This window comes from Hippopotamus amphibius, chromosome 1 (genome assembly GCF_030028045.1).
Source record: "Hippopotamus amphibius kiboko isolate mHipAmp2 chromosome 1, mHipAmp2.hap2, whole genome shotgun sequence".
In the NCBI taxonomy this organism is placed as follows: Eukaryota; Metazoa; Chordata; class Mammalia; order Artiodactyla; family Hippopotamidae; genus Hippopotamus; species Hippopotamus amphibius.
Genome location: NC_080186.1, coordinates 38,741,176 through 38,751,211, shown reverse-complemented (window position 1 = coordinate 38,751,211; position 10,036 = coordinate 38,741,176). Strand labels below are relative to the sequence as shown.

General features: G+C 51.7%; 1 pseudogene; it reads right to left on the bottom strand.

Annotated features, from left to right (window-relative positions):
• Positions 1–2,048: 2,048 nt before the first annotated feature.
• On the bottom strand, positions 2,049–7,657 carry LOC130857608 (cytochrome P450 4B1-like; annotated as a pseudogene).
• Positions 7,658–10,036: the final 2,379 nt, after the last annotated feature.

Below are 10,036 nucleotides of genomic sequence, written 5' to 3'. Positions count from 1 at the left end.
TAGTTCATTCTGTTCCAAGAAGGGGCCAGGTGGACACTGTGCTTGACCGGGGGTGGGGCAGGAGAGGTAGCTGGGAGTGTCCTGGACAGGAAGATTGGCAGGTCCCCTGGCATCAGGTGGTGCAGAAGGGCTTGGGCTGGTCACTCTCAGAGCATGGGATGATGGGAGCTTGGTCTTCTGGGTGGCCAGCCATGGATGGGAGCTCTAACCACAGGATGTTACAGGAGCTGAAGAGAGTGACAATGGACCCTCCCTGCTCCAGGCAGTAGGAAAGACCCCAGCTGTGTCCACACTCCTGTGCACACCCCAGGACACATACAGACACCACCCATGTGCAGCCTCACCTGCGTGTGGCCCTCGCACACTCCACACTCTGCTCACACACACGCACACACTCCCTGGATGCTGGGAGGCGGCAGGTCTGTTGTGCGAGCTGGTAGGATTAAGTGGAATTCCCCTTCGGTGCCCGCTGGGCCCAGCTCCCCGCTCACATGCAGCCTCCCCCTTCCCTCTGGCTCCAGAGCGCCCACGTGTCCTCAGAGAGAGAGGCAGTTCTGCCCACGGAGCCTTAGTCCAAAGAGGCCAGAGTCAGGCCTCAGCTCAAGCTCCTTGTTGATGAGCACCTGGGCAGGTTCCTTCGCTTAGTATTGAAGCGGGATAACAGCCTCCTCCGTCCTGCCTCACTGGCCTCCTGAGGATCCAGACATCAGGGAAGTAGACACAGCTTAGACCTGATGCCACCCATGGGCCACACATGGTTATGACCCTGCGCTCTGCACCCTGGTGCTGCCTATTGAAACCATTTCTTCACTTGTGCAGAGAAAGGTCTGTCCAGGGCCAGGACAGAGGGAAAGTGGGTGGCATGGGGGACACTCTGCCTGAGGCCCAGGCATCCCAGTCTCAGGTGAGCAAGGAGCTCTGTGTCTTGACAGGGCTTTGCAGGAGGTTGCATGTGGCCCTGGCCAACTTCCAAGGCTGTGACCTTCTTCCCAGAGGGGAGGCATCACTAGCAGGAAGGATGTGTCTCCAGGTGGTGTATCCCCAGGGCAACAGAAACACATCTCCAATTCCCAGGGCTACAATTCCCCTCTCTTGCCCCTCCCCCAAGCATCCAGTGCGCTCCCTTCCACAGTTGTCCATTTCCTGGATTGGAGCCCACTAATGGCCTTAGACTTGAACCCTAGAGGTGTCTGTGCCCCCAGTCCTCAGGCAGCTGCTGAAGGGACTACTGGGGAAGGAGCACTAATTCCCCACACTGCCCCAGCCTGAGTCCCTCTCCAAAAGTCCCCCTTTACACCTTCATACCTCTCCCTGCCTCAAGGCCTGATTCAGGCACCACCTCTTCCAGGAAGCCACCCTTGATGCCACTCTGCCACCTTCCCCAACAAAACCCCACATGTCCAGTGCACCGGGTCACTGTGACACAGATGGTGACAATGGCAGGAGTGCCATAGAGACCTGTCTCAGGAGGGGCGGAAGATACACCCATGAAACCATCCTCCATATTCCTTGACCTTAGCAGTGGTTACCAGGGATGAAAAATTCATTGTCTTGTGTATTGTTGGCTTAAGCGACTTGTCCTTATGTCTGTTACATTCCAAACACATACACACAAAGTTAAACAAAGAAACAGATCTCCGTGAAGGGCAAGCCCCGAAAACCATCTGTCTATCACGTGGAGTGAGCAAGTGCCTGGTCATAACTGCCAGTCCCAAGGCACAGCTTTTGCTGCGAATGTTGCGGATGTTTTAGAAAAAGGGATGTTTACAGGGCATAACTGGAGCATCTAGAAGCCCGTAGGTGTTCACCATATGTTTGCTGAATGAATGAGTGAGCTCTGGAACACGTGCATGGTAAGCATTTAGAGACGCACTTGTTTACATGGTGCTGCCTTGGAGGTGACTATCTGTGCAGGTGCCTACTCCCCTTCTAACCCACAAGTCTGCGGAAGACAGGGGAACACAGCTACTCTACAGCCCGGCTTGGAGAGGGCAGCGCCCAGGGAGAGGCCACAGCCTGGGCTGGCTGGGGCCCTACTCTCAGCAGAGCTACTTCCCAGAGCCTGAGCCCAGTGGCTTCAGGTGGAGGTGGATGCCATTCTTGGAGCGCAGGATCAGCTGGGGTAACAGGATGGGTGGCCTCTAGGGGTCCGCGGCAAACTCAAAACAGAGCAAGCAGAGGGCTGTGACCGCCTTCACCTTGTGCATAGCAAAGTGCTGCCCCGTGCAGTTCCTGTGAGGAGCCGCACAAAATGACATCAGGCTATTGGGTGTCCAGACTGATGAAAACCAGTACTCTCAGTGGCCCACAGAAACCAGGAACTCTTTTTGGATGGATAACTGGCTGATCGATTGACTGACCTGGGCCTAAGAAAGAGATGTTGGGAGCATGGTGAGGGTCCCAGACTAGGTAGGTTCATATTGTGGGTTGTGGCTTAGGGGTCTCTCGTGGAATGATGCACCCACCCCACCTGCCAAGGATGAGAACATGCTAATGGCAGGAGGATTGTCCCCGGAATTTCCCCCGGCATCAAGGTCACTACGCACCCAGCATGGTCCCCCTCATCCCACAGTTCCCCCAAATGATGCCTCCCCCACGACATCCTCCGTCCTCACCTCCCCAGCCCAGAGGACCAGGGATGTTAGGCTTTCCTTACCTGGGACCAGCAGAGAAGGGAATGAAAGCAAAAGGGTGGTGTCTGGTCATATTCTCAGGGGAAAAGCACAGGGGGTCAAAGACCTAAGGGGACAGGTCCGGCTTAACTACCTGTCAGGTCTTAGGGCAGGCTGACCCTGCAGCCGCCCACCTCATCTGACCTCTGGGGCCCTGGGATGGTGTACCTCAGGGTCGGGCCACACAGCACTGTTCCTGTGGAGGGCATAGATGTGCAGAGAAATCAGGCTGCCTGTGGGAGGAGCAGAGGCCTGGTGACCAGGTGGTCCTGGGACAGCCAGGCCCGCCTCCTCACAGGCCAGAATCCCCTAGCATCCCCCTAACTGGGCACCAGCCCCTCCCTGAGCACTGCTGGTGCCAGAGGGTTCATGACCATCCTCAACACAGCAACGTGCTTTTGAGCATCCTCACACCTGCTTCCTGTAGCCCCAGCACGGAGCACAGCACCTGATACAGACATTTGTAGAATGGAAAAGGGAGAGAGGACTGACCCACCACACTATGAGGTAGGAGAGCCAAAGGCTATTACATACTTTCTGCTTTCCATTAACTGACCCTCAAGGGAAGTGGTTATTCACAATTTTATGCAATCAGTAGTAGCAGCCACCATTCATTGGTGCTCACTGTGCGTCCGATCCAGAGTTAAACACTCCTTGCAAAGCTGCCACACCCAGTTGCACAGGTTGCACACTGCACAGCATCATAGTCTAAGTGAATGACGCCTCCTGAAGTTGTTCACGGCACATCCTGCATGGTGGGACATGATAGCCCTGGCAAATACTGTCTCTAATCCTGACAACAACCCTGTAAGGCAGGGACTCTTCTCACCCCCAGTTTACAGGACAGAGAGCAGTTCTCAGAGGTAGAAGTATTTACCCATACATTGTGGAGCTAGGACTTGGATGAAGGCCAAACACAAAGCCTGGCCTCTTCCCCACTGGTGCAGGGGGACACAGAGCACCTGCAAGGACTCTGGTTCCACCCTGAAATCCACCCCACCCACCTGCAGGTAGAGAGCGACCATCCTCAAAGCTGACAGGCTTGCTGAGCTGGCGGTACACCTGGGGCACAGGCAGGTAGAGCCGCAAGCTCTCCTTGATGCACATGGTCAGGTAGGCCATCTTCCCTACATCATCCTTGCTGGCAACACAGCCAGGCCTTTCTGGGCTGGGGAGCATCAGGTCCTGAGGGAAGGCAGGCCCAGCCCCAGCTCCTCCCTTCACCACCATCCCACACCCGAGAGCCAGAGGGACACGAGTGCTCCAGCTGTTCAGGCCAGACTGGTCATGGGGTGGCCACTCAGATCCAGGATTCTGGCTTTACTTTTCTCCCTCCATCCCTCCCTCATCTTCACTGCTAGGAAGGGAGAGCGCAGGATCCTAGGCGTGTATGTACACCGGGCCATCAAAGACAAGGTCACTCCTGTGTCTCTGGGCCTCACAGAAACCCCAGGAGGAACAGTGTCTTGGTTCTGCTTGGTTTCCCTGCGAAGCTGGCATCAAAAGGAACAGGGGCTGATATATGAGGGTGAGTCAAAAATTATCCACACTCTGGATGTAGAATTTATTTTAATTACATTTTAGAAAAGACAAATACATCATTTTTCAACATAATCTCCTTGCCTGTCAAGACACTTTGTCCATTTGTCTCAAGCTTTTGTATTCCCTCATTTAAAGATGTTTTAGGCCGGGCACTGGGTCATGAATGCCCCACTCTCTTCACGTCTTCATCAGAAGTGAATCTTCGTCCTCGTAGGGCTGCTTTCAGGGGACCAAACAGGTGAAAGTCTGATGGAGCAAGATCAGGACTATAGGGAGGGTGATTTAACACTTCAAAATGACGTTTTTGCAGAGTGTCGACAGTATGGGCAGAAGTGTGCAGACGTGCACTGTCGTGGACGATCACAACGCCCTTAGATAGTTCAGGCTTCAGCTCCTCAATAAGCATCTCACTGTAACAAGCACCACTGATCGTGGAACATTTTTCCTGATGAAGTTCCAATACTGGCCCTTGAGAATCCCAGAAAACTGTAATCATCAATTTTCCAGCTGATGGTTGACTTTTGAACTTTTTCTTGGTCGGTGATTGAGGATGTTTCCATTCCATACTCTGCCGTTTACTCTCAGGCTCATAGTGAAGAATCCATGTCTCATCCCCAGTAATGATTCTCTTTAAGAAACTTTCACCTTGCTGAGCGGATTGGTCCACATTTTGTTTGCAGACACCCAAATGCTTCTGTTCATGCTCTTTTGTGAGTTGTTTTGGTACCCGTCTCCCACACACTTTCCGAAACCTGTCTAGCGTGGATTACTTGGTTTTGAAGTGTTAAAACGTTCTCCCTATAGTCCTCATCTTGCCCAATCAGACGTTCACCTCTTTGGTCCCCGAAAAGAGTCCTAGGAGGACAAAAGTTTTGCATAAGTGCCACCAGTGCATTCGTGGCGCAGAGCTCAGCCTAAAACATTTTTTAATGAGGGAATACAAAAGCTTGTTGACAGATGGACAAGTGTACTGAAAGGCAAGACGATTATGTTGGAAAATGATGCATTTGCCTTTTCTAAAAGTTAATTAAAATAAATTCTACAGTCAGAGTGCGGATAATTTTTGACTCACACTCAGCACACTGGTCGAATGTAGAAAGAAATGCATAAACAATGCCAAGCTGGGAGGAGGGTGAGTGATTTTGTATATATAGGAATCTATTGTCACTAGGAAGCTCAGACCCAAATGTGGTCCAACTATAACTACTGTGCAACACCTTATTACAGAGCCCCCAACTCTAGGGTTTATTCCCCCGTCCTCATTGGTCATTGGTGTTCTACGTTTAATTGATTGTGTCCTTCACGTTGCTTCAGCTTTGAGAAAGAATGAATGAAACGAAAATTAAAGAAAGGTTTCAACTCCCTGCCTCCAGGCTGTGTTCACGTTGTTGCCAACCTGGGGTGCCCAGCTCTCTCCCTTTGCTTGTCTGACTGTCATGCCTCCTTAGGAAGCCAACTCAGGCCCACCCCTTTTGACTTGTCTGCTCTCACCACAGGGCCACTCACTCTTACCCCATTCTGTAGTTTCCTCTAGCTTTTTGGTTCCGTGAGTTTGTCCTTCTAAAAACTCCCCAAGGGCAGTAACTTGGCTCCACCCCCTCCGCACCTGCACCCCTAACAGCACCTGGCACAGGGCCAGACACCCTGGGAGGTTTCCATGGCCCGACCAGTAAAACCACATCCTCTGTATCTCAGGTCCTGCAATTCTCAGCCAGTCCCCCTCAGTGAAGCTAAAGTTTCTCCCCTCGACTGAACATTTTCTATGCCCCTGCTGTGTGCCTATCCCTGTGCTGGAGGGAACACAGGAGCCTAGAGAGAAAGGTGACAGGACTCCAAGGCCTGAGGGGAGGAGGCAGGGAGAGGGGGCTGCACAGGGTACAGACGGGAGAGGGGCCCGAGGGAGACGCCTAGAGATCATTCTGCAGAGAGAGGTGAGCGTCAGCCTGTGTCCTGTTAGTGAGTTCAAGCTGGAACCAAAAAACAGAAAACAATGCAAGTTTTTAAGTGATGGAGTTGGGGAAACAGCCTTTTCTCCTTCATCAGAGGAGTCTCGAGGCTGCACACGGCCATCCAAAGGCAGGTGGGAGGGAACCCACTGCCCTGGCCACCCCAGCTCTGTGCATCCTCAGGTTCCAAATCTTTGTCTCCCAGTGCCCCCTGCTCTACCCAGGAACCCAGAAGGGTAATCAGGTTCTGCCAGCAGAGGGACCCAGCACACAAGGCAGCCTTCTGCAGCTAAGCTTAGGATGGGCTGTTGGGGGCCAGGTGTTCCAGGGGATGGAATAACCATGGAAGTGGGCGCTGCGCAGGGAGGGATGGAGCAGGGAAGGCTCCTCCTCACCCAGCACCACGGGCAGGGAAGGCAGGTGCCCACTCACCAGTGCACTGGAGGAAGAAGTCATACACATCCGGGGCCTTGGGGTCTGCAGGAGACAGAGAAGCTCAGGTCAAGTGGGCACTGGGGAGTCCTGGAGGATGCTTGGTGATGAATAGGGTGGGGACCTCAGCTGCCCAGACATAGGGCACAGGGCCAGGTCCCCTCCCCACATGGTGGCCTGAGCCCTGTGCTCTCAGGAAGCTCCACCTTCTCCCAGGAGCTCTCACCTCCTCGATTGTAAACCGCTTTGGCATAGTCAGGGTCATAGATGTTCAGGAAGCCAAGGACCTGTCCCAACCAGAGTCGGCGGGCAAAGGGGAACTGGTGGGACCAGGACACCACCTTGCCCAGGCTTCCTGTCTGCTGGACCTGAAATGGCAACAGGAGGCCAGGCCACTCAGCAACCCAGTGTCACCAGCCAGGCTGTTAGGGAAGACAGGAGGCTGTCCAGGAAGGCACAGTCAATGCCCCACCCTCCTCCTGCACCCCCTCTCCCAGTCAGTCACCCAGTCCTACGCATCTCTGGGCTCAGTCCCCTCTCCCGTCCCATGGCCACTGCTCTAGGCCAAGCCACCCTCTTATTGCCCCTGGGTGAGCTCAGCAACCCCAAACTAGCCAACCTACATCTATCTGGTGCCTGTCACCAACCCTCTATCTCCACTACAGCCAGAAAGAGATTTCATTTCAGCATCAAAGTTTTTCATTTGAAGGAGAATTCCAGCTTGTTATTTAATACAGGAACGACCTCCATTCCTCTCCTGTTGTCATGAGGCACATTTTTTATTGAGGTCCCACAATGTGCAGATCCCCACCTTAGGACAATGAGATAAACATGGTGCTGTCCTTTCATTCTAGGCGGGGAAGACATAATAAACAAGTAAGCAACGAAGTAAAATGTTTGCTGGCAGTTGTAAAATGTTTGCAGTTTATTTGCTAAGAAGGAATTAAACACAGCCCTGGGAGAGAGACTACCAGGGAGGCCCTGCTGAGATAGTGTCACCCAGGATGAACTCTCGTTGAGAGGACACTCAAGGTCAAGCTGGAAGGAGGATAAGGAGCTGACCATGTGAAGAGTAAGGGAAGAGACTCCAGGCAGAGGGAACAGCAAACACAGAGTGTCTAGAGTAGGAAAAAGTGTGGTGTCTCCCCGGAGTTGCCACCAGGGGGAACAGTGGCCTGAGATAAGGTTGGCGAGGTCATCAGGAGGGTGGTGTGTGCTCTAGGACAGAGGATTGAAAGGCTGAGGGACATCACAGAGAAAGCACTTAGCACCATGCCAGCACACAGCAAGTAGCTACAAAATGAGTGAGGGTCAGGTAGTAGCAAAATTGGAGCTGGAAATTTAAGGCAATGGTCTTAACTCTGACATGTACTTGCTTTGTGTCTTGAAAAGTCAACTGACATCTCTGGCCCTGTTTTCTTGTCCACAAAACAAGGTTACTAACACCTGGTAAATTGAGGAGTAGTTGTGATTGTGCTTTGGAAAGCACAAGCACTACGCGAACATCGAGGACATAGTTTTAAAACCTTTCCTGCTTTTACTGCCAGCATCGTGCAGAGTACAGAAAAAGGTACCTCACTGTCTCAGAATCACTTCTGTATCTCATTCCAGGTAGAAAGTGGTGATATAGATTGACCCCAGGGGAAAATAAATAGAATAGTTCTGTGCTTTCCACTGGATGGGAACAGCAAGCAAATAGTTAGGTTTAAAAGACTCTTGCCTGGTTGTCGTAGGAGAGTAAAATAAACAAGATATGACAAATTGCATCAGCATCAAACCCAACTTTATCAAATGCAGAAAACAGGAAGTGCCTGGGGTGATCTCCCTACAGCAGTAACAACTTCAAGCTGCTGCCTTGGGAACTGACTACATCCCCTCTTCTGCCTTTCTGTTGCCCATAGACTGAGCCAGGAAGCGTCCTGGAATAAAAATATTAATTTCCTTTTAAAAATATGACTCCCCAGACTGACCCCAGTCTGTTAAAGATGATGATCTAACCAGTGCAAAGTGGTGCTTCCTCCCTCCTTCATCCGTTCTTCAAATCAGTAAGCATTTATTGGGCATCATCAGCAGGCACAGTCCTCTGGTCCAGGCTATGGAAAGTACAAGGACGGAGAGCGCCTCGTGACACTCTTCAAGCAGTCCTTCCTTGGTTGGGTCGTGTGGGTCCCAAACGAATAGGAAAAATGTTTACTGCTTAATAGATGTTGACCACAGCTGACACAGTCTTTTAAAGAGTTTAGCTCAGACGCTACAGACAATTGTACAGTCTTCTTTGATCACTTTGTCATAAGCTCATTGAAAATTCTCCGTAAACATCATTTTCAATGACTGCTACATCTAAGCACATGGTTTGCCCAACCCTTTCTCACAACAGCAGCCCTGGACCGTGAGGCTTGCATTTATACCAGTACATGGACTTGATCACCTGAGACACTCTCCTGCTGCTTGGAAACATTGGGAAACAGATCAAACATGAAACTCCCCTGGAAAATCAGGGGGCTGTCATGTGTGGACCAGAGGCTCAACCCGCTAATCATCTCTTTACTTTCATGGTTAACAGCAAAGTCTCTGCAACCAGACCTCCTGGCTTTGAATCCTGGCTCTGCCCCTTACCAAGAGTGACCCTGGGCAAGCAGCTAACCTCTTTGTGCTGTAGTTTTCTTCCCTCGATTATGGGGATTTTTTTTAAAAAATCTGTTTTGTAGGATTGCTGGGGGAGAAAACATATAGTGTTCTTTTCTTAGTGCCTAGAACGTAGGCAGTGCTCACTAGAGTTAGCTACTACTGTGTATCATGAGCCCAACTACATAGAAGCAGCTGAGAACTGAGGGAGGGAAGGAAAGAGTTACAACCCGAATTCAAACCCAGCCTCTCCCACTTCAAAGCTCTTTCCCTTACTGCCCCTATGCTGTGGGCAAGAAGATCAGCCAAGTGAGGGAAAGAGTCAAAGAGAGTCCAAGCGTCCCTGCGTGGGGGGCAGAGGGGGGTGGAAGGCAACCACAGGACTGGGGGAAAGCGGAGAGGAATGAATGTAAGTGCTTACGTGCCCTGGCGTTTAGACAGAGCCCAGGGTTCAGGGGAGAACGAAGAGAGCTGTGGCCTCAGGGGTTGTGTAATGAGTAACCTGTCACGCGGACGGCAAAGGGGGAGGGTGTTGGGGTAACTGGGTGAGAGAGCAGATCTGTAGGAAATGGGGCCCCTCGGAGGATGCCTTCCAAGGAACTCTTCCTGAAATACGTATTGGTTTACTTGCTGCGTTATGAGCCTTGGACCTGACCTGGAAGGAGATAATCATGAGAAATGTGAGAGGAGTGTGGAGTTGTCGACGGTGTCCCCATCCCCTGCTGTTTTATGTATGACAACCATGGATGTGCCAATGCTTTTAACATTTTTCTAGTGTTTGCCAACTGGTGTTCTATCCATCCTCCAAGACCTCTTTAT